Source organism: Choristoneura fumiferana, chromosome 2 (assembly GCF_025370935.1).
Source record: "Choristoneura fumiferana chromosome 2, NRCan_CFum_1, whole genome shotgun sequence".
Classification (NCBI taxonomy): Eukaryota; Metazoa; Arthropoda; class Insecta; order Lepidoptera; family Tortricidae; genus Choristoneura; species Choristoneura fumiferana.
The window spans coordinates 7,494,698-7,519,954 of record NC_133473.1 but is presented as its reverse complement, the minus strand read 5'-3'; positions in this window follow the sequence as shown (position 1 = coordinate 7,519,954).

Genomic DNA, 25,257 nt, shown 5'->3' with positions numbered 1-25,257 from the left:
ATAGTGCCTATTCAATTATTGGAATTATACCTTTTTAGTTTTTGTGGTACTAGTCGTGGCAATGAACTTTTAGGCAAAGTTAGGCGGCGGAAGGTATAGTAGATTGTTGCACCAAGCAGAAAGTTATTTATTATTGCCGATTTGGAGCCTTAGCGTCAGCAAGGGCTTTAAAAAACACGAGGGCAATATAAATTACTTAATGCGAGGTGCATAATCTGCTTTTCTTTCAACTATTACAGGAATAGTAGACGAAAAAAAAACTCATGCTAAACAATTAATAGGAAAGAAATGTCACTAGCACTTGATGATTCCATTTTTGTAAGTTTACATTCGCACTCAAAAAATATCCACGGAAAATTCGCAAGGTTCCCGCCAATTTTTTTTTTAATTTCTTACTTTTTTTCAGAGTTACGTAGCAGATATTTTTACCCGCGATCTGTCAAATTTCGGATGGGTGCCAGGTTGGCCAACAAAACACACAAAGTTTTTTTTTAAATACGAATTCTTACTATTTTTGATAGGATTGGTAGCAACAATTTTTTGTACGCAATCTGTCAAATTTCATAAGACCGTCAGATTGACCAACCCAACACTAGATTTTTTTACACTATGCAGGCTAATTTGGCTCTTTGGTGGTGCAATTAAAAAAAAAAACTAAAACAATGCAATAAAGGATTTTCAATACATTTTTTCTGCTCTAGAGCAGAAAAGTCCCGCTTTGTGCTGGGTATTTAGTGCGGTTATGATGAAATTAAAGCGTAGTTGGAAGAAAAATTATTTATTCAAGCTTAATAAATGTAAACAAATCTATGAATAGCGCCGAGTCTATCGTCGTTCTTGTTTTCTGTCTGATCGTTGTTATCCGAGAGATCTAGCGACATGGAACACTACTTTGCAGGTGACTGTGTGAATTGCCCGAGGACACATTAACGAAGTGTTTTACCATTAGGCAAGGTATTCCTATTCGTGTTCGGAATGGGTAAAATTCTATTGCGGTTTATTTTTACTAACTGGAAACCTTACAATCTAGGCAGAAGAGTATTAGTATTCGTTTTATTATAGAACCTCTTGTCCCATTACGTCATACAGTGAGCTGCAAAACAAAAAAGGTTTTTGGTCCAAACTTTTGTATTGGCTATCAGTTAGGCTTCGTTTTTACTAGAGATGTGCGAAGATCTGTTGCGTGGAGGCTTTTTCATGAACCAATAGAAATGCTTCATTGGTTCTCTGCCGTTTGGGCAAAATATTTTTCGCATATGTTTCATTTCCAAAGTATCAAATTTAATTTCTCCGAAACCATATTTTTGGAACTTTCATAAAATAAACCTAACCTAATCTAGTGTGCTCTATAAAACCATAAGAAAATATTCAGAGAAAAAATTTTGGTTTCGGAGAAATTTGATACTTGGGTAATAAAACATTCGCCAAATGAAACATTTGGGAAAAATAATTGGGCGAAACGGTAGTCGGCTTCATTTACCTTTTATTTTGGGGGGGAAATCCCCACGGTGTTCCTCTTCATCGTCGTTTTGCAGCCAGGCTGTGGGAACTCTGCGCATCCATGGCCCGGCAGCACGGCGATCGTCCGGTGTCGGACCCGGCTCCAGGAGATCTAACTATCTCCTATCTCCATCGCTGTAGGCGCGCCGGAACGCTTGGCGCGCCTACCAGCTCGGGGACCCAAACGGCGGGGGGCGGGCATCCCCGTGCCTGTCACCGCAGTCCCTATTGGGGCGGAATTTGGCGGCGGTCATAATTGAACCGCCTCCGCCCAACTCACCTACGCGGCTTCATTTACCTAGCTTCGCTCCGCTCAACTGTTTCTACCAGAGATGTGCTGTGCGAGGATAGCTAATTAAAGCGTTTCTATCCTATATTTATCTATTATTTTTAAGTATACACTAAGTTGTGAATTCAGAAGATGTTGTTTTGCGTTTGATTTTAACCTCCTAAGTTCTGACATTTTTTAACAAACTTAGCGTTTAAGACCTGCTTTGTTATTTTGGATTTTATTTCAAAATTCTTAGAATTCTTTATTCAATGAAAAGTTTGTACTTTATAAGTACATTCGGCCGTTATTCTTAGTGTTAATTGTCCTTTATAAAGTACGCGAGGACTTCTAAATGTCGTCAAACTAATGTAAACTTTTAAAAATATACCAAATCTTTCGCGATTTTCACTCATAATTCCTTAGACTTTCAAAATTAGAAAGAAAGAACTAAAACATTTGTTCGTGACATTTAAGTTTTTTCAAAAAAAGGAAAACGGACACAGAAATAAATAGTTACGAAATAATCCCAACTCAGCATGATGTCGGCCTTGCAGTCGATGCTGGTCTTCCATTGGAACTATTAAATCCCGCTTTTATATAAGTGCACGATATCCTTAACTGCCGCCGTACCCTTAACTGCCGCCGTTTGGCGACGGTAGGTGGACATAAATATTTCACTTTACATAAATGGCGCTTTATTTTTTTTTTCACAACTAGATAACTCTGGGTTCTCCTTACTCAGAGTCACGAGCAAGAATGATTTTGACTGAGAAAAAAAATGTCCTCAATTTTTCATGAAAAAATTATGCGTCCTTTTAGTAACGACTCATACACTGTATGAAAAAAAGTCAAAAACCAACAAAAAAATAGGGACGCTTATTTTCTTCGTCCAAAACAAAAGTGCTAATGATTCTGAGTAAGAAGACCCCAAGGTTACCTTCTAAAAAAATAATGTAAAGCGTCATTTAAAGTGAAAATGCCCAGCTTTCAAAGAGTTAAGAGTGATCGTACTAGTTAGTAGAGTCAAATGTTAAACCATCATCTCAGTAACCTGCTTATAAAATATATCTCATTTTTATTCCCTTACATTCATTGCAACATACAAATCTGCATTAAAAGGCACGCTGCTCCCAGAATAATCCAATCGGGAATGAACATGAAAATAAAGTTCAAGCTAAAACATTTCTTTTATCGTGACCCATTCGGGACAGAAAAAAACTCCTCTGCTGTCAGCCGAGACAAAAAGACTTTCATTAGTGGCCGGGAGAAATCTGTTTCTTTCTGCAAACGACAAAAGTTTTGCTCAGGCTTTTGAGTTTTGCCTATAAATCACTTTAATTTATAGAGACGAACGCGGCGCACTTAAGAACTCAGTATTAACTACAGTTAGCTACTTGTAAATTGAGTAAATGTTTTTGTTTTATTCGCTGCAGCAATCGATTAATGATGGTTCTACTTGTAATTCATTTCTTATAGAAAATTATACTACACTCTTTGTCATATTCTTTCAATCTTTAAATATCTGCGTGTGGATTTTATTGATTGCCGAATGAGATGTATCAATTTGTAGGTTTTCATTGCTTCTACTTTGGTAAGTACACGATTTTAAAGTTAATTAATAATATTTCCGTGTTAAAGTCATTCAATAATTTAGACGTAAATTATCAAGGATTAGTTAAACACGTTAGGTACTTGGAAGTATATAAAAATATTAAAAAAAACGCATAATAGTGTTATTCAATTCGTCATTTAACAATACAGTGATAACACGTATTTCATATTATATGTATAAAGTTTATTTTCATAAATACCTAATAAAAAATCTTTGCGGGAATAACTTTCAAGAGAAGTCAATGCAAATGGATCAGTTTGAGAGTTATAAGTAATTGGAGTAGGTATCTATGTATTTTATTCAACTCCCATTGAGAGTTCAATTGATGTTAAATTAAACCCTAATGAGCTGGCAAGTTGAGTAACCTCAACTCGTGCAATAAATTTAAAGGGGTTTTTTCAAATGACAAATCGGTAGCACTAATTTCTGCTAAATTAATCGTTGCTTTTAAAACTTGAACTTATTAAAAATTCCTATTTTTACAAACAAGAATAAACTCTAAGGAAAATCTTAACTTTGATCCGTCAATTACTTATGAATTTTCTCCGTGTATACATAAAGTTCTTTGTGTTGCTTATCAGGTATGTACATTGTACATTATTATAGTAATCAATAACGAGTCATTGCATTACCTATATTGTCTTTGAGCCACAAGATTTTTGAATATGTATACCTACTGCATTTATTACAATTTTATCACAATAACAAGGTACAGTTGAACAAACTGGTTCATATATACCAGGGTGGAACCTCTTAATGATCAATTTCACTATGATTTCCTTGATAAAAGTATGGGATGTCAACATGACATTAGTAGCACAAAGGTGGTCCCTCGTTCATGATTCAGTTTATTCGACTGCACTCTAACTAGTTGACCTAAGAAAATAGAGCTTACTTGTTTATCATTATTTGGTGTAAATTTTATTATAGAGGAAAAAAAATCTGATGAGTATTCCAAATAAAAGTTCAACACGTAGGTGAGTAAGATAGTTTTACAAAAACCTCATTCGCAGAACTTATCGATGACTTAGCCGGCAACGTTTTCTAACAAACGGCTCGATCCATTTCCAAAGTCAAACAAATCAAGCTAAGCACTTAGCCCCGCTTCTTTTCTCCCTCAAGACTGCAAACTTTAACTTTAAATTGTTCCCTAGCTTGTAACAATTCCAATTTTTGGAACTTCTTTCATTGGTGCATTTCGGTGAGATGTATTTCTAAAGATTGGAAAACCATAGGGAATTTAGCTTTTGAACTTCAGAAGTTTTTTTTTCTACATAATGTTGAAAATAATACTTTTTAAACATAAGCAATAACAACACAATTACAACATAATTGTGTATAACACAAAATTGAACGATACATTTTTGAAAGTTTTCTGTTTATTTAAAAACGTAGCTTTAGTCAGAATAATGTGCTAAAATAAAAACATCTCTGTCCAATACCTACTTAAAACAAAAGCTAGCGCCTCGCATTTTGAACATTTCACTAAAAGATGGAAAGCCGTGGTGGCCTAGTGGTTTGCCCTATCGCCTCTCAAGCAGAGGGTCGTGGGTTCAAACCCCGGCTCGCACCTCTGAGTTTTTCGAAATTCATGTGCGGAGTTACATTTGAAATTTACCACGAGCTTTGCGGTGAAGGAAAACATTGTGAGGAAACCTGCACACACCTGCGAAGCAACTCAATGGTGCGTGTGAAGTTCTCAATCCGCACTGGGCCCGCGTGGGAACTATGGCCCAAGCCGTCTTGTTCTGAGAGGAGGCCTCTGCCCAGCAGCGGGACGTATATAGGCTGGGATGGACTAAAAGATGGTAACAAAGCATACATGCAAATTAATAAATCGCAAGTCCTACACACGTCGCTTCAAAATGAGTCACGAATTATTTTTATTATGCCCGAAGGCATTAATTTGCCGTTCTTATCGCAAAATGTCGTCCCGGCACACAGCGGGATGTTTCAATTTAACTTTTTGCGAGTACAACCGACGGCAAAAGTTGGTCGGGCGGGGCTTGAAAAAGCATTGTTACTGCGCTCAAGTGACAAAGGTTGCGTGGAGTTTTTTACCGGGCAACATACGGTAGAAGCTGAGTTTGTTTACTTGGAGGGTCTAATATAATTTATTATTTCGCAATACGTAATGCTCAAGGAGTAAAAGTGGTTCATCGTATTATATGCATTTCCAATACAATTAGGATCGTAGGAATCATGAGTTATAATAGTTGGTTTAGATGGCACCACACGCCACTATTGGCTTGTGCGAGTGATCAAGATTTTAAGATGGTTGGTCGGGTTTCCCGGTGGAACAGTTGGTGGAACCTTGATTCTTATGGTCACAGTTACGGATTTGACACCCGAAAACCATTTTTGATTGTGTTTTAAACTGTTAAGTTGCTAGAAAACGCTAATTATCAAAAAAACGTCATGGTTTGGTTATTCTTTTTTAAAACAGACCAGAGTTTGACATTTCGTTGGCTTGTGGGAATATCCTTAGTAGTCATCATCTAGCATACTCATGTATACTATTTAAGTACACGAATTTCTACTATTCTATTTCTAAAGCCTTCGTAATATTTTAAAGTTTTAAACACGGCCTTATTCCAAGCTTTCATTGACATCCCCTTTTAATTGAGATCGCTGTTCGATTAGGTTCGTTAAGAGTAAGTTGAAATGAAGTTAGCATCGTTATCCACACGGATCGTCCGACGGTTGACTCATTTGAAAGACTAGATAAAAGCAATTGGAGTCTTATTCGGATCATACTTTTAAATTTACAAGGTTTTACAGGTGTTTATTAAGCCAGAATAGCGCAGCTCTGTGTATAAGGCTAGTACCTACGGATTTTGAAACGCATTACTTAGACCACCTGACGCTTTATTATCTAACATACCTACTTGGAATCACAGTCCTCTTCACCATTTCTTTCTGGCACACAGTGTAAGACGATGGGTAGAAAGAGATGATGAATGCGATCGCGAACGTCAGTACGTTAGACAATACATCCTTTGGATGCCAAACGCCTCATTATAAACCCGACCGAGACGGAATACACTTAATGATATCATAGTGGTCAATTCCATTGCGCGTCCTGTATAATAAGACTTTTAAAACGTTTTAAAAAGTCTGGTTTTGCCAGCCATATTCGGGCACATAGTAAATAAAGCCGTATTCACATTTATCTGTCGTGTTGTGATGTTCTCTGTCTCTCTCTCTATAGCTTGTGATGCGACACAACACTAGCCTTCACAACACACTGCATCAGATATATGTGAACGCAACCATAAAGAATGTATCCGTTTTGATGCGTCATGACACAATACGACAGATAAATGTGAAAATGTTTGACTTTGTCGGATACGACATAGAGAACATCATCTTTATATGCAAGTGAAATAAAACTTATTTTAAGGAACGCTTAGAAATATTACTTTTTTAACCACCGACGCAAAAATAGAGGTGTTGTAACTTTGACGCCAATGTCAAATGTCATGTCTGTTTATCGGTTTGTGGCATCATAGCTCTCAAACGGATGGACTGTGATGTGAAAACGAATTTCCTTGCGGTGCTATGTTTCATCAAAATCGGTTCAGCCATTTTTGAGATATTTAACTTTGAAATGATAATGTCGGGAGTTTTTCAACTTTTCCAAGTTCTTTATATACATATCTCAATAACAGATGACTTGATTTTGATGAAATTTAAAAAAACTGCATTAAAATCTTACCATCTATTTGAGAGCTACGATGCCACAGAAATACATACAAACGAAAATTATAACACCCCTGTTTTTACATCGGGGATCAAAAATAATAAGGTACAACGTTATTTATGGACGCGTCCTCGTAAACTTTCTTGTAATTCAATCACCTTACGCGCCATACTGTAGCTGCAACGCTATTTGGGCGAATGTTTAGTCAAACAATCTCTAGTTAACACGGTTTGCGCTAATGTAGCGAACGAAAACAACAGTTTGAACCCAAACTGGTTTAGCAATCGTGGCCGCAAAGCAATCTAAACTTCTAAAGCAATGTCGCGTATTGTGTTGCTTAAATTCTACGTTATCTGTACTGATATTAGCCGATTCCGGATTCAGCACGTATTTTATATGCGCTTTGGGTATTGGTGGAAAGTTTCCGTAATATCGACAGTTCCTTTATATTTAACTGAAGCATTTTAAGCGATAGCTAGGTATATATACAACCTAGGAAACTGAATCGCGTAATAATAGGGTGGGACATTTCATAATCAATTTCGCTATGATTTACTTGGCAGATGTATGAAATATCATTATAGCAATTACTCGTAGTACCACAAAGGTACGCTATTCAGTTTATGTGACTGTACATCATTGAAAACTATAAGGGTGCCTTTCCACCAGAGATGTGTTATGCAGCTACGAAACTATGTGACCGTTTCCACTTATGCTAAGCTATGTATTTAGCCGTTCGAGGAAGATACGCTATGAGGATGCGCAGCCGCGAGGCAGCTGTGCGAGGAAGATGCGCAGCTCGAGTAGACGCATGCGTCTATAGCACGCATCCACAACACGCATCCACAGCACGCATCCATAGCACGCATCCGCAACACGCATCCGCAACACGCATCCACAACACGCATTCACAACACGCATCCAGAGCATGCATCCACAACACGCATCCACAGCACGCACACATCCACAACACGCATCGCATCCACAACACGCATCCACAGCACGCATCCACGCATCACAGCATGCAAACTCAGCACAGTGCATGCTATGTGGACCAGAAGACACACATCCATCACAACGTAGCGCAAATCTGGTGGAAAGGCACCCTAAACACTGATTATACAATATCAAGCACATCTCTTCTATTTCTCAGTGCTATAAAGAAAATAAATGGTTATAAGGTTAAATTATAAAGAACTTCTTTCCCTTAAATTGTAATTAAGCTCACCCCGCCAAATCGCATAGCACATCAAGCAATCCACAAATCATTGTGACGTCATCACAATCGTCAATACTCGAATCACGTTTCCCTTTCCAAATGCCATCAATCCTGGCGTAAGCTGTATTTTAACTAAATTATTTCCTAATTCTGAGTACAATTTCCGCACTAATCGTGTTAGTAAGAACGTGTCGGGGAAATTTTCGATCGTTCGAACCTCCGCGGGAGATTAAGGAAACGCTCATCCTTCGACGGAATTAAAGTGAGACACATGTAGGTATGTCGCACTCACGTCTTGTCAATAGGCTAGACGAGTTAAAAAAACTGTTTAGTCCGTCAGATAGATAATGAAAAATATTGTAACATGTATTTTTTCTTTTGTTGGACAAATAGAACAGTGCTTAGAAGTTTCGAGTGAAGTCACTATATGGTACGATTTTGTTCACAAGCCCCCACTCGGAAAATGAAAATATTGAGGAAGGATTTATTCTTAAAGTTTACCCAAATTTTTCCATATATACATAGACGAATAATTTATTAATTAACAGTCGAGTATTTACTAATAGTTTTTTTCCACTGGAAGTATTTATTAAGTACTATTAGATTATGCTGAGCAGTGAACACCGCAATGAACATATCTATACCATTTTTCTATACTATTATTTTGTTTCTTGTGTCGGACTAAACTGAATAATATATTTTTAACCCAGTCGTCATCCGTATTTACTAAATAAACTGTTTTTAATTCAATGTCTTTATTTCATCACATAAGCTTACGGCTTTAACACCAAAGCGCTTACGCGGTATACACTTCTCATAGTCAAAATACCACAAACGGGACTTATCGCGCTGAAACGCACGAGTAATATTTACCTCAACGTTTCAACTACATTAGAGTGGCAGTAGTCACGAGTAGACTGAAGTGTGGTGGTGCTGCTGGTGGTGGGGTGAACTTGTGTATACCACTACCAGGAACCATCTTATTGTATTATTGTATGTGTTCCTTGTATATTTTTTTTATCTAGCCTATCTAGGTACCATCAGCCAAATAGTTAAGTAGTCTCTCAATTTTTAAACAAATTCCTATCAAATGAATATGTCGCTAAAGTCGAACTTTCAAGTTGACAGACACGTCTATGCGCATTATCGTTTTATGATATGCAAACGATTATCAACCTTAAGGTGCTAGAGGACATATTTGGCTGATGGTACCTACCTAAGCATTGACCCACTGCACCCACGGTAGTAACCATAATAATTTTGTTTCAGTTACTACAATCAAACTAGTTAGCCAACTGTATCACAAAGAAACGTAAAAGCTCTCGGCATCTTCATTTCATTAGAAAAGATCTCGAAGCTTACCTCGACTTTAGAAAGACTTCAACATAGTGCAAGAAGAAATAAGAAAAATTTTAAACACCTCTATTTTCACAGAACATTTTAACGCCAATAACATCAAATATTACTTTTTCCCATTATAAATCTACTTCCATTGATATTTTCATTATATTTCCGTAGTTTCTGATATAAGTTTGCAGACAAATTTAAAATGAGGCTAAGACAAGAATATTTACTTTTAGTCCAGAAAAATCAGATCACCTCACAGGTTTTTGAAACAAGGAACTATAATTCACTTTTTTATCCTACGAGTACCTATACACAATACAAGTAGGTATGTATGTATTCTATACTGTAGACGTGTCATATGATTATGAAATGTTGACAGTGCATATAAAACGTAGAAGTTTTGCTTTGAATAAAAATTCGTGATCAAAATGTTGTTTTTAGGCTCAAACGTATAAAAGTCCTTAATTCCCGCTACCAAATCTGAAACCCTTTTTTGGAATATAGCGTTAAAGTTAATGTTGCGTTTGAGAAAATTCCTGAGAAAATACTTGTACATAGTTTCCTTAATCAATAATAATTTTTCCATTCTACTTTTACATTAGATTACTAAACACACTCAGTCACTATGGTATCTCATATATTCACTAACGATTAACATGGCTTAAATGTATTACTTGTTTAAGGGATATAAATCGTATTTATATTGGCATTGGGATATGTGATATTTTTAGGGTTCCTTAATTAATTTAGTTGTAAACAAGATAGATATAAGTATCAGTAGCAATCATCATCATCAGTTCAGTTGTTTAGTATGAGCGGTTACAGGGCTCTATCTCTTGAGTCGTACCTAATAGTTAGACACTGGAAATTTTCACAGATTTTGTATTATTGTGGCCGCTATAACAACAAATACTAAAAAAAGAATAAAATAAATATTTAAGGGGGGCTCCCATAAAACCAACATGATTGTTTTGCCGTTTTTTGCTTGATATTAATAACGGCAACAGGTACACGCTTGAAATATTCACAGAATCTTTCGTTGTATAATCAATTTAAAAATAAATAACTAAATTAAAATAATATAAATATTTAAGGGGGCTTCCGTACAACAAACTTGATTTTTTTGCCGTTTTTTGCTAATGTCTAATGTTGTATAGATAATGGCACGGAACCCTTCGTGCGCAAGTCAGACTCGCACTTGTTTATAAATAGTGACGTTGACACTGTGTATTTAATAACCGAAAAAAATTAAACCATTTTAAAATTTGGATTGAGATTCAACATAAGCTATAATTTGAAACATCAATGTCATATTATTTAGAGAAGTAATTATTACAAACTCTTCGCTCTAACATTTACAAAGTAACTTAGCGGTTCCGGAGGGCTATTTAATTGAAAAACTTATTCGTAAGTAATTATAATTATTCCGCTTGGTAACATTAACTTGGCCCTCATACTAATCATTACTGTTCAAATTTGCCTTCGTAATGTTAACACTGGCTTATCTTGCTAATTATTGAATCGGTACTTATTTTTAAAAATAAATAAGAACAGTAGGTACCTAGTTTTAGACCTAGTCAACCTTGATTTTAGAAAACCGTCGTGTACAATGAGCATCTCTAAAACATAACCTTTTGACTTCGCTGGAGTCGAGTGAAAATACAACATAGTTCTTGGTAAATGGTGAAAAGATGAAAAACAGGGCAAGTGCGAGTCGGACTCGCGCACCGAGGGTTCCGTACACATTTATAGGTATGTAATAAACGGGAATCGTGTCTTGAAGATATATCTCGCTTTTTCAGAGTGATTTAACACATCCAGTGTATGCAGAGCCCTACTCTTTAGCAAATTGTACGCAGTTTGGGGTCAGATTATATTGGTCAATGATATTTACAAACCGACAAAAAAAAAATTTTTCACTTTTCTATTTGGTTGTGTTATAATAGCTACCTTCATACCAAATTTAAAGATTCTGAGTTCACGGGAAGTACCCTGTAGGTTTTGATTCCCTTGCAAGTTTCGAAAATTTGCGGAAATTGGCAGCATAAACGGCTGCATCTTTTGATTGCGTTGGCTTAGAAGTTTTATTTTTCACAGCTCCAAGGGACAGTAGACCTCAGTATTTGTTATAAATTTCAGCTTGATACCTCCACGCGTTCCCGAGAAAAAGGGTCTTGACAGACAGAGAGACTTTTGAGGTACGGAACCACTACGGAACCCTAAAAATGACTATTTGTGTGAATTCTGTTATTTTTGCAGCGATATAAATAATTTGGAAATATGCGCAAACAAAAAAATGGAAATCAATTTAGCAGGTAAAATGAAAACGCCCACAATTTACCTACATCCCTTGTAATCCAAGACATACTATTACCGCTTGACGTACAGTTAAACCATTATTTTATACAATTAGTCAAAATTGTTCAGCAAGCTATTAAACACAAATGAGGGCTTTCTGTAATATGATAAAACACTCCCCTCGTACTCGCTTGACTCGGGAACATTTTCCCCTAAAAAATTGAATTAATTTCAACCAAACATTCGATAGGAGCATCAATATTAATGGGCTATGCAATGCGAGAGTTACGGGACAATTATTTTTTGAAGAGAAAATGTACGATTGAATGACAAAGGCTGTGATTTAAACATTGATAGAATTGTGCGTTTGATTTCTATTAAGATTTTCGTTGTGAAACTTAAGACAGTACACATTTACCTAACGCTGAAAATACCTTCAGTCAATATATTTTAGAGTAAAATAATAACATAAGTATCATTAAAAAATATGAGAATATTTTCTCAAATTCTGGGCCATTCTTTAATAACTACTAATCCTTTTTCTTGTGAGATTTTTACCTTGCCTTTGTTTTATACTACATGTGGGGTAAACGTACTTTGTACGCAATCACTATAAGTATCATTAAAAAATATGAGAATATTTTCTCAAATTCTGGGCCACTCTTTAATAACTACTAATCCTTTTTCTTGTGAGATTTTTACCTTGCCTTTGTTTTATACTAACGTCTGATAGAGTCATGTGGGGTAAACGTACGCAGTGGGTAGGTAAGTGTACGCAATCACATACATTTCGCACTGAAATGTATAACAACCAATGCCCATTAAACTCAAATAAGTGAGCATTATGTCATTTTTATTTTTACTATCTCTTCGTAAAAAATACGACCAATTTATTTATGTATCTTGCACTAAAACTTTTAATCCATAAAACCAAATGGCACAGAATTTGGATCCCCTATTGCGATGCACGCGTAATTCCAAGTTATCTATAATTCTCAATCTATTGGCATTATGGGAATAAAGAATCGTAATCAATCCCTAGGGCTGCAATCGTTTAGTGAGTCTTATCTGAGACACGTGGCCTGACATGATACTGGTAACTGAACGCCCCTCATTCTTTGATGTCATATTGGTCGGGAACTAAGATTTAGTCGTGAATTAGATGAGATTTTATGTTAAATAAGTTGTAAGGCGCACTCGCATTTATAGATCTAGATGCAGCACTAAAAAGATGGCTTTGGATGCTTGTTCTCTCAGTTTAATCTCAGTATAATTAGAAGTTATTTCGTTAAAAAATAATATTATAAGGTAAACGTATGAGTAGGTACAGGGGGGTACACATCACTATCCTCATAATTGCCATCTTTTAAGCAGGGTTTCATCTATTGGGCATTACAGTGTCGATCACTCTGACATGAATCGGCTGAATGATAAATAATGAAACGTAAAAGTGTTTATTTACTTATAGGTGTTATTTGTATCACAATGACAGTTTTTTGTTAATTATTATGAGAGTGAGGGAGGATCAAAATGGGCCAAGTTTTGTTTACCATTTTCTGATACTTTTAAATCGCGAAAGCTACAAATATTTTTCTTAATTTCTTAAAAGATATGTACCTATTTCAACTTTCTGAATTATATTGGAACCCCTAGGTTTTCGACGTTTGAAATGCTATCCTCTAGGGCTTACATAGCGAAATGTCAAAATTAAGTAAGTGCTTTTTCAAGTATTTATTTAACAGCAAATATTGTTCACGTATTGGACAATGTTTACCCCTCGTTTCTACTCAAGTTTGGACAACGGAAATACTAACAAAATAATGCTTTTATTTTGTTCTATGGGGGTGGATGCGGGGTGTCGTACTAGTGTCACTTGGACTCATGGCTGTCTATTAGGGTCAAGAAATGTCAATATTTTTTGTAATAGACACCGGGAAGGACATTTATGTGAATATTTGTTTATACTAACTTGATTGTGATTTTCCTAGGATCGATTATAATGGCTGAATCATTATATTTTTCGAAGAGGATAACATACTTCGTATTTTATTGCTGTTTTTATGTCTACGAACCGATATATTCTACGCTGTTCTCTTGAGACTATTAAAATTAGGAACGTTACTATTGAGTTATTATTGAGTTACTATTCCTTTTCAACTTTTAGTAGGTACCGTTAAAATTTGGCTATCACTTAAATCACTTTGACGTCTGTTCATAAACTAAACTTGTGAGCAAAAATTTAATCAAAAATATCTGAACACGCTTCTACGCCGTTAACAATAGAGTTGTGTTCAGATATTTTTGATCAAATTTTTGCCCACAAGTTTATGAACTCGAGTGTACGACAGACAAGACAATCAGACAGAAGCACACCGCGAAGCGCACATTTTAACAAAGTTATTCCTTCTGCATACTTTGGAGCGCGGCGAGCACTGCAAACCGCGGGCGAGACGAGTCAAACTGAGCGTTATCACGTGACCAGCTTACCTAACTACCCTCTGAATAGTTAAGCTCTATTCTCTTACGTTTGGACGTTTTGAATACTCTATAGAATTTGACTTCGCTCGATTACCTACGAACATTCAAGTTTTCAGATAGATTAAACGGGTAGATTAGCTCTGTCTACGAGTACTTTACTGCCGTCTCTTCCATAGTCAAGAGGACCCCGAAAAACCGATATACTCACATTCCACGAAAGTAATTAAAATCGATATCTATCCATGTAAAATGCAATCTCATACTGTTATTTATTAACTGTGTCTCTTGGACTTTCTTAGAGGAATTAGCTTAAATATCGATGTTTAAAATTAAACTTTTTTTTATTTCATTGCCGTAGACAACACTATATCAAATTGTATGTTTAATCCAGGCCTTAAGAAAGTACCTCAAGGATCGAAACAGATTTTGGCTGAATAACCAGAATTAATGTTACTGTAACTAAAGGATGATTACTCAGAGAGGATTTGGCCATCATTTTGCCACGCTTTCCAAGTCTTATAGAAATTAATGAACATTGAAAAGGTCAACCTCTAATCAATAAGAGCGTAATTAAAAGCAAATTTAAGGCATTTTCTCAGGGCTAAGCTCCTCACTAAAGTCCTTAAGCTTCTGCCAATAATTTTTAACTAAATGTGGATCGAAGGCAGCTTAAGTAAGATTAACAACTGGAGACGAGGCGGCCGGGACAGTAATTACGGCATTATTGCCAATAGATGGGCTCTGAACAGATTTAGCACTTTAAGTTCAGTGGATAGGTAAACTCGCTTGATATTGTCGTTATTTTGTATTTGAAACGTATTATGATGCGTGGTTTTCTAAAACATCTTCAATTTGACACATGTTTTGTGGTTGGTAGAACTCCGCAAAGTCGTTTTGGTTGCTAACACCACCATGATTCGCATATCCTTCTGCCAATCAGCAGTGCTCGCGGTGCTGTGTTCCGGCGTTGAGAGTAAGGCAACTGTATGTGGAACATTAAATTAAATATTATTTCCCCTTTTAGCGTGAATTGAGGGTAGGCAACGCTTGTGCTGGCTAACCCTACAGTAGGGCGTAGCACGGTGCTGCAGATGCAAACTAGCAGCTGCTTACTTTGAAATTCACCTACTGAATGCCACTGCGGTACCTATCCCTTGATGTTGCGGATGTTCTTGGGCGGTGGTATTCATATACCACTATGTGACCTACTTGCTTGTTTTCCGCACTATGACATTGACAATCGAATTGTGTAGTGGTCTCAGTAGTGGTGATTGAAATACCTATGGTGAACATGAATATAGTTATGATTTACAGAACACAGGTTATGCAGCGAGACTTCTTGCGTAGTAGTATCTTGTTGTAGATGATCTAAACAGTGAACAAAGCTGGTTCATATTATTCATAATAGTCCAGAAAAAAATGAGTAGCTAAATTATTGTCTTTTTTAGGTTTTGTAGTGTTATCTATATCTAAACTGGGCTTTAAAATAAAAATAAATCTTGACCCTGTCTGCGAGTTTCTGCGCGGCATTGAGATGCGTCATTCTGGCTGCAGAGTGCAAGAACAGAAATAGCTACTAATTATACATTCCAATTTATTTTGTCACCCCATAATTCAAAGCTAAATGCAGGCTTTAGTCTAAAGCTTATAGAATCAAATAAAAGACCTAGAAAACCTCGTTTTGTGGACTCTCCAACCGCCTAAAATATTTTTTGCTACTAAGTTTTCTACAGGCGTTTGGCACTCGCATTATTCCACCCGCATCGCGAGGACAACCTTAAGGATAAGTGGGCTCAACCGGACTAGCACTATATGAGGAGATTAGTCCAAGCCCATGCGTAAGCCCCGCGATTTGGGGGCTGGTGTCATTGCCCCTGCATAGGCTCTAGGTACTGGGAAATGTATATGTATATCAGCCTATTTAGCATATAGAATTGAAGAGATTAAAGTAGTATTAAAGATGAATTTTGCAACGCACTTTTGCAATTCGATTCTGCAATTGTTTGGTATAGAAATTTCATGTTCTCTTTAAAAAAAAAGGCAAACAAATGGGATAGCAATATAATTTTACTTTTTAATGTTCAAGAAAACAGTTGGTGTGTTAGGCTTACAAATAACTTCTTCACTCAGAATGATCATTCTTGAGAAATGCTGCATTCTAAACATTTTACTTGATACCTTCACCTTACTGAGCACTGTATCTTTAATCTCTGCCTGCTGAAGCAGCCACTTAAAAGCCATTCACTTTTTACACCAATCAATAAACGAAAGTACCTACCCGAAGGGTTAAAACTCAACGACATGTCAGGTGTCAAAAATGTTTTTCCAGAACGGGATGGGTATAAAAACGGAGGAAGGCGCTATCTAGCGGCTTTTCCGGGCCATTGACGGCTGACGCGGAAGATGACGCGTGAAAAACGCCTCTGACAACCCAAGAGCGTTATTGCTTTTTAAAACGACTGGGAAATATGAATTTGAAGTTACGGGAGTTTGGGAGTGAGCCGTGATTAAAGTGCGAGAAGCGTCAAGTCATTGTTTACGTGGTTTAATTCACAGAATTGAATTCTATTCTTGCCAACGTAGGTTAATCTTTGTTCAGTCGGCGCTGTTTTCAAATCTTTGAGATGTCTCAATGGAGCGAATGTTTTGTAGGGTGAATGCTATTTTATCATCATCATAACAGCCGTAAAACGTCCACTGTTGCACAAAGGCCTTCTCTGTAGGATTCCGTACCTCAGACGGCGAAAACAGAACCCTTATAGGATCACTTTGTTGTCCGTCCATCCGTCTGGCAAGAGAACCGTTCTCATGAACTCATGGAGGCATCAAACTGAAATTAATATTGAATACTCAGGCCTGCTACCTCTTGGAGCAGTAAAAATATCTAACTTTTAAGTTAACGCAATCAAAACTATTTGCAGGCATTACTCTTGTTATTATTTAACAAGAATAAGAGCTTGTTTAGTTTACGCTAACATGACATTCGTCTGTATTTATATTTGTCTGTTCGACATTCACTTCTCCTCGACACAAGCCAAGCAAACATAATGCGATAACACGTTCGTAAATTGGTTAAAAAAATGATTAGCTGACCATGCCACCATACCATCCCTAAAACCATATAAGGCGAGACAATAACAATTATTTATTACTTACACAATTTTCTTGCAAATTTTTGCATAGCTATAAAAACTGAATTCCTCCTACCAGTAGCCGACGTTACTAATTTTAAACATGTGCATACTAACATTTGGAACAAATAAAACGAACAAAACTAATGCAAACACTGGCTGGCTTTTTCCAGTACAGGTAAATTACCGATGTAATCGCGCAGAGCCATTAGTTCGATGTCGGAATATCCTCCGAACAAGAGGTTCTCGTATCTAAAACGTTTGGAAACCGGCCAGTGCTCTGAAAGCCTTTCGAAACCTTATTTATGGCTTGTTAATAATTTGTTTCAATTTATAACGGTCGAGTTTTTAATTTGGTCGCGTCTGCTCTTGCCAGATACGAAAGGAAACATCCGCTCAAGTTACCGTTAGAAGGTACCTAATATTAAGCGCAACATATTTTCGCTGGGTGAATGCAAAAGTGGCAAGTCAAAATTTAAAATGACTAGTAATGGACAATTACTATCCAGTCATTACAGTTTATTATTAGTTATTTTAATATTTTAACTTATGCCACTTATCTGAATTCTTCCATCGTTTTTGTTGGGATTTAAAGTACAGAGAAAATATAGGGAAATGTAGACTTATCCAAAAATTTGTGGTTTTACACGAGAAAATAAAAAAATAAAAAACAGAATAGTTATTGTTGGGAAACCTGTTTCCCCTTATTTTGCATCATCCAAATACCATTAGTTGACCCATTATATTGCGTTACATCTAATGAATGACACCACCAATAGCGTGGAAAAACATTTCCACCTTGTACTTGTACTATACGTTATGCCAATCCACAAACCGATTTCATCAAAATTCTTGTATAAACACCAACTGGATCAAATCAGTAACACATTTATCTATAATTCGTGTCTTTTAACTGGTCTGGACGTCTAATCACTTTTTTCACCAAAATTCACTTGATTTCAATATTTAATTTTCATTTGAAAAATCTTCGTCAAAATCTGACGTTATTTCTTAAATGAAGCTCGTGTATAATCTAATAAATGGAAAATTTGACATTTTAAAAATCGATTTATACTCGATTGAATAAGCGATTATTGTGGTTTTTGGAGTCTTTTTGTATGTTTTATTTCAACTCCAAATTTGTTACTTTTACGGGTATCCCGTGAAACCACTAGCAATGGTGTAGGGGTTATAGCACGCAGCACGGATTGCTAAGGACCTGGGTTCGATTCCCAGTGCTGGTCTCTTTTTCTGGTTTTTCTGTGCATCCATGTCTCAGTTTGTATTTTTAATAAGCGATTATTATTTATTTAGGTACCTTAAAATTTAAAAATAGTTACAGCTTTTATAATGTGGACGACCGGATGGCCAAGTGGTTAGAGAACCTGACTACGAAGCTTGATGTCCCGGGTTCGTCCGTCAGATATTTGTATGAATACCTATAATACGAATGTTCGTTCTCGTGTCTTGGATGTTTATATGTTTAAGTTTAATATGTATTTAAGTATGTATTTATCTATATAAGTATGTTTATCCGTTGCCTAGTGTCCATAGTACAAGCTTTGCTTAGTTTGGGACTACCTAGGTCAATTGGCGTCAAGTGTCCCATGATATTTATTTGAAAAAATAATAGTTATTTGTGTCACAAGGGAGCAAAATGGTGTATTTACGGCGAGGGCGTACATTGAATCCAGAATGTAGCGAAGGATTCTACAATAGAATCGTGAGCGTAGCGAGGGATTCTAAACTAGAATCCTGAGCGTAATGAGGGATTCAAGTGTTAACGCCCAAGATGAAAATAATTTTGCTCCCGAGTGGCTCATAAAACTTCTCACACCGAGCTTTAAGAAAAATCTAAATATTATTAAAGAACAACCAGCATAGAAAATGGCGTGGCTTTACAATTTTATCAACTTGAAAAAAATCGCATTTGCAATAAAAGGTTTAGAAAAGCCTTGAACAGAAAAGTTGCACTTTGCTCCCTCTCGTCAGGGAGGAAAAGTTACTTTTCTGAAGGAGAGGTGTGAAAAAAATAAACATGCTTTGGAATTAAATCAAGTACCTATTGTAAATAATAAAATAGACAAAATACTTTGATCTATTTAATTAATAAATTAATGGATTTACTGAACAGATTAATTATTTTGCAATAGGTTCTAGGTTTTCACATCATTAAATTTAATGTCTGTGGTCGGGTAATGGCGTCTTTGTTTACCCTTTCTATAAATTGGATTGATATAAACCATAGGTTATACAGTGGTGTATTCCCATACCTTGATTAAGTCCTAAAATCACACAAGGCTTGCGGGTTTAAAATTTATGCTCCGCGTAGCAACGTGCACGGTATATTTTAGTCGCGTTCGATAAATCAAATAGTTGTAATGAAATGTCAAGATGCGCCAGCAAGCGCGGTTCCGCTCTAAGTTTTAGCCAATTGAGTTTAGAGTGTTCTTGTCGCGTGAAACAGGAATGTTATATTGCTATTGGATAAAAAAGCATGGCTGTTTACTAACATGTCTATAATTTGTGTTTTTCTGCCCTATAAAAAAGCCTTGACGTATATCGTATTTTTATAACAAAGTGCTTTACAAAAGTCATTAGCTGTTAAGTAAAAATTTTATTCAATTACCAAACTGCCCAAAGGAAGGTTGTGTTTTTCGAGTATATGTATGTATGTATGTATAACTCACTGATTTTTAACATATATGTGGATTATATAGAATGACGCACGCGAAAAAAAAGTATGAAATAAAAATAAAAAACAAGAAACCCGACGCTTTGAATAATTTGTGTAACTTACCTATTTATATATACGGCTGCTGTCTTGAGAGTTCCTTTTCCTTGACTCACGTTGATGGACATTACTTTAAATTAAACGTTCTTAAGCCTTATCTTTGGACGCCTATAGGCGTACTGTTCATCAACGTATAAACTTAGCTTGACCGCGTGTCTAGATATAGGTTTCTCTAATAAGATTCTTAAAGACCTTCAGCATGAAACTGATAGAGGCTAAATCGAGTCACATGCCAAGCAAATTACGGGCTTGTTTCGAACCGGGGCACTAATGGAAAACAGTTGTGAGCCTACCCACTCCTGTTCCATCGGATACTGGCGTGTTCGCTATGTATGGGGGATTTTGTACACGATGTTTAAAAACCAATTCGCAATGTTCTAGCAGATGGTTGAGTTAGAAAACATGTACAATGACTCTTTATTGAACACCACAATAGTAGATGATACAAACTGAAAACAGGTACACAGACAGTGGCGTAGCTACCAAGGGGCTAGGCGGGGTAGTGCCCCGGGGGCCCTCAAGCTCAGGAGGCCCTCGAAATTCTGCTTTATAGCTGATGATAAAGTTGCTTAGCATTTTTAAAGTATTTGTATATATAATGATTTTACTTCAAAAAACCTTACCAGTTTTGATAGCAGTGGGCCCCATTTTTTTATTTGCCCCAGGGCCCTAGGTTACCTAGCTACGCCACTGTACACAGAGAGAAATTTACAAGGTAAGCAATAGACGGCGTTATCGGATCAGATCAAACTCTTCCCGGCAACCTTTTTCAACAGAAAGAAGTAAGTACGGACTAGATTACAGAGTACAATACTGCATAATATTGTTGGGTTCCTTTGATTAAATACACCTGTAAAGGTTTTTCATGGGAATTCTACATTCCAATTGTAGTCACGCCTTTGACATCGTACATTTTGAACATTAACCAATGTATGAAAACTTGTATGAATTTGTCAACTAAGATAAAAAAATCACGACTGTAGTTTTTGTTGACTGTAGTTGCATTGTCAGCCAACCAACATTATGGAAATGGAATAAAATTAAAATAAACTTCCAAGAACACACAACAGACAGATGCACAAAAATAACATAGCACCCACACACGCTACCACAAGTTTTGCCATTATAATATGACAAATAATACGTAATATCCCAGTAATACTAAAATTAGTAGAAGCCATGGCAACGGCTTTGAAGTTGTTATTGAAACTGCACTAGTTCTGGACCAGAGAGCTATCGAGCCTTCATATCAATTATGTTCATTAGTGCGCCTTAGTCGATCGCCTATAGTAGGTATCTAATTGGCGACGGTGCATCGTGCGTCGTCGAGTGAACACCAATTAAACACATCCATCGTTATTGTATTTTCTATAGATATTTTTATGTGTACGTGTATTAAATAATTGGCAGTGTTTTTAAGGTTGTATTCCTCAAAGAGAACACTAACACGATCAATTCGCTATCAATTTGTCTGTCAAGACCCTATTTTAGTGCTCCATATTTAGTCTTAAAAAAATAAAAAATATTATACTCATAAATAATTAATAACTCATAATGTGCTTAAGTCTGTGATGGTGACGACCATCATGAAACACAAGGTTTTTTAACCGACTTCAAAAAAAGGAGGAGGTTATCAATTTGGTTGTATTTTTAAGTTACTTAACTTCATTAAATCATTAAGTTAAAAAAGTTTGAATAATCAAGTATCTGAAACGGTCAAATATAAATTTATTTTAGCTGTGTTTCGTAAAATTTGTAGATATTTTGAAAAAGATAGTTCAATTCAGATTCGTTTGCTCCTAGTTTCTGTCGGGTCCCTCATGACTTAACTCCAGCCGGTACGATTGATTGGCCAATCGTGCCGCCCACTTGAAACCGTTCATATTCCACTGCCTTCACACTTTTACACGGCTCCAATTCGAGCTAACTATGCCCGAAACCGTCAGCGAATTCCATCAGAGGCGGATCGATGCGTCCGTCCATACTGCTGCAGTCGCGACGCCTCGTTAGGGATACGTGATCGCAATCGCTATTGCCTATTTATACACATTGTCGGCTTCAGCACTCCCAACTTTGGCGCCCTAACCACCCAGCCCAGACACTTCAACGACCCAAGAATGACGAAGCATAACAAGACACCTCGCCAGACGCAAAGTTCTAAACAAGTTGGCTAAAAAATGGCATGTTTTTTTGCCATTGCGATTGCAAACTCGAGCTTAGTTGGACGTTAACTCGCGAATGAATAGGAAATTTTAAGCAGCTTCACTATCGAATCTTTTTACTCTTTTTACATTGAATCCAATTTGAATGAACCTAAATTGGACGGTACGGTCATTTATCGAAATGGCTAGCGGGCGAAGCTATGACTGCACTTTTGTTAATTATAGAGGACTTGAAAGCATTTCTAGAATTGCTATCCAAACTCTTAATAAATTGGATAAAGTGGACAAACCGAAACAAAAAGGTGTATATGCAAATGAGTTCGGCCCATAGTGATTTGAGAGCGGACGGTACAAAACGCACGTCGGATTAATATAATCGGGCGGTCGGACTGATACAGACAGAGGTGGACGCGGGCATCCTGCCCCGAATACTAATTTTGATGACGTCTGTATTCTGAAATGATGGGAAAACCCTACGTCGAGGCCGGATATCCTAAAGGTTAGAAAACCGGACTTTATAAGCTAGAGGGTGCGTGGTTGATTCTCGACCCGGTCGTAGCAGATGCATCATATGAATTTTTATGCCTTGGACATTTAATATGTATGTAGATGTTTATTAACGTTTCTATTTATTTCATTTTTACTTAAACGTATATTATTTGTGCCATACCCATAGTAGATACAAGTTTTGCTAAGTTTGAGAATTTTTTTTTTGTTAATTAGACTGGGAAGTAGGCATTTATCATCCCGGAAAATTGCATAGTTTCCGTGGGATACCAATAAATGAATTCTTAGGGGCTGTTTCACCATCCATTGATTAGTGTTAACTGCCGTTAGGTGTGATGCCGACTCTATTTGTTTTGTTCGAATATACGGAGACAGCATCACATTTAACCATCAGTTAACGCTAATCAATGGATGGTGAAACAGCCCGTTAGTAGACGTTGTCAAGGGCCAAAGCTAGTAGCGTAATAATTATATGTAAATCTTCAGGGGTCATTATCCCTTAAAATGTATCGTTTTTAAAACTAATTTTGAAGATGCTTGTATTCTGGAAATTATAGGAAATAATAGCAATAATCATTGGCAAAGTAAAAAAAACCTAAGACCATGGCATCAATGACTTACGATAGTTATCTGATCAAGTTTAGTTTACTTTTCCCACTCCAAATTTAACAAATATCAAGGTCCATCACTACGCCACTGATAAATAAGTTTTTGTTAAAAAATAATTTAATAGTTACAATCTTTTTACTGGCTGTACTTTTTGCTGACTGTATTTTCATTATCATCGAAACTACCTACGTATTCACACCAAGCAGCGGAGATGATCCTGGCAACAGAACAGAATATCACTACCAGATTATAGTGTTATCACAGAACTTACAACAACTACGAGTATAACAACTTTCAGCTCAATCTAATACCAGGAATGTGTTAGAAAAATAGTTTGCCAAATTTGAAACCACAACTTGCTTATAAACTTATGTACATAATATATACCTACATACGTTGCAAGCTAAATAAATGCTTGTAAAAAAGTTCCAGTATCATCGGAGTTGTTGCTAACCTTTTCGTTGAATTCCAAGAAGTACAGTTTCTCATGAATAGTCCTACTCGTACTTATATTCATATTGTTGTATCGTGACGTGCATTACTTTACAGATACGTTAAAAGCATGACGTTCATTTCAGAATAGGGCTATCTGTTTGAGCTTTTTCCATTATTTCTATTTACTTTACCGAGAGGCGTAATCAAGGTAACTACAACACAGACATTTTCAACCTTTCTACTCTGCTGTATTTTTATTTGGAATGCAAACCTGGTTGTAATACTCCTTTTGGGTTTGATAGATTGAATTCAGTATTTTCTTACCTAATATCGTTTACTTTAAAATTATAAAACAATATGTGTAGGGTTTTGAGAATATCTTAATGTGATTTAAATTCAACACTAATAGTATCGAAAAAGTTGTTCATCGAATATTATCAGTATAAGTCTGGCTAACATTACAATTGAGTAGTTTCATGAGTTTAAAAATACTATTCTATCCGTTGGAGTATCCGTTATTTAGATTATCAGATAATATTCAACACGTATTTATTTTTCTTTTTTCAATCAAATAAAAAATAACAAAACAAACGCGTCAAAGTTCGGGAGGTGGGGTCCGTGACGTTACGCCGTGCTATAACCTAACCAACAAAAAGTTGGAAAACTCCGACTTTGTCACTTCAAACTTCAATATCTCAAAAACGGCTAAACCGATTTTGATGAAACATGTCTAAGAGCCATCGCTAGGAAACCTGATTTCAAATAGAAAAAATCGTATTCAAATCGATAAACCCGTTTAAGAGCTACGGTGCCACAGACAGACACACAGACACACATAGCGGTCAAGCTTATAACACCCCTCTTTTTGCGTCGGGGGTTAAAAAAACTTCGCACGGCAACACGCCACGCGGAACTTTAAGTGGCTACGTTTATATGTCTTTTCTGATAATCTAACTGATAGACTAATTAGATTTTTTCAGGACACAAATAGACATTACATTTTTCAACACCTAATCACTGATCAATAGTAGATTGTACAACAAGAGCATAAAACGAGCTATTTTATCCGAGACGTTCATATGGCCGTCGCGAGGACAGACACGTCCAGGGGAAAATGGGTTTAATGCTCGAGTTTTACACTCTGCTTCTCACTTCGATTGCGAGGAGATGAAATAACAACAGAGGAAACTT